This window comes from Myotis davidii, unplaced genomic scaffold (assembly GCF_000327345.1).
Source record: "Myotis davidii unplaced genomic scaffold, ASM32734v1 scaffold2636, whole genome shotgun sequence".
NCBI classification, from domain to species: Eukaryota; Metazoa; Chordata; class Mammalia; order Chiroptera; family Vespertilionidae; genus Myotis; species Myotis davidii.
Genome location: NW_006287837.1, coordinates 47,807 through 48,717, shown reverse-complemented (window position 1 = coordinate 48,717; position 911 = coordinate 47,807).

Sequence of the window (911 nt, the reverse complement as noted above, 5' to 3'; positions counted from 1 at the left end):
GGTGGCCTTAAATGACAAAGAATTTTTGTGGAGGTGTCAGAAATGCAGGAGCCCCATAGGGAAGTCCAGATGCAACTGTAATTAACTAAATGGCTCATCTAGGGGGCCACCATAAGGCTTGGTCTTCCCGGGACTGAATCATTCCTGTTGTTTCAGACATCCCGGAGCAAAACTGAGGCCACACTTGACCCACTACATAACATATCCTGGAAATTTGCTCAGACTACAGATACCCAAAAATAAAAAAAAATTAACATGGGAAATTGTGCCTCCAAGGCCAGAAGCTCCCAGACCCCAGCCCTCATTTAATATTCCTGCTAGGAAGCCTTCACTTGCAAGTGCTTTACAGAAATGGGCAGATTTTCAGACTACAGATATCCAAAAATAAAAAAATTTAACATGGGAAATCGTGCCTCCAAGGCCAGAAGCTCCCAGATCCCAGCCCTCATTTAATATTCCTGTTAGGAAGCCTTCACTTGCAAGTGCTTTACAGAAATGGGAAGATTTAACTAGAAAATTTCAACTTAGAAATGGCCAAAATGCAGTTGTTTTTGGTTATATACATTAATATTTTGCATGCAGAAATTAGAAAAATGTCGGTTCTGAAATGAAACTGAATGACTATATGGGAAGCATATCTTTACTTGGAAAAATGGAAGCTTCTTAGGAGAAGAATACAAAAAATAATTCTTCCAAAAAAAGAATGGAAATTATTAAGAAATTTTAGAGACTGTCTCAATGATTCTGAAGTTAATAAATGCCTACACTCCATTTCCCCCTCTTCCTTTCTGACTTTCCTTGTCTGGACTTGCTCTTTCCTCTCCCTTCTTCCTTCCCGTTCCGTCTCCTCTATTACCAGTGACTTGAAGGAAAATGAGAATAGGAATTCTAACAGTCCCTTTTGGAAAAAG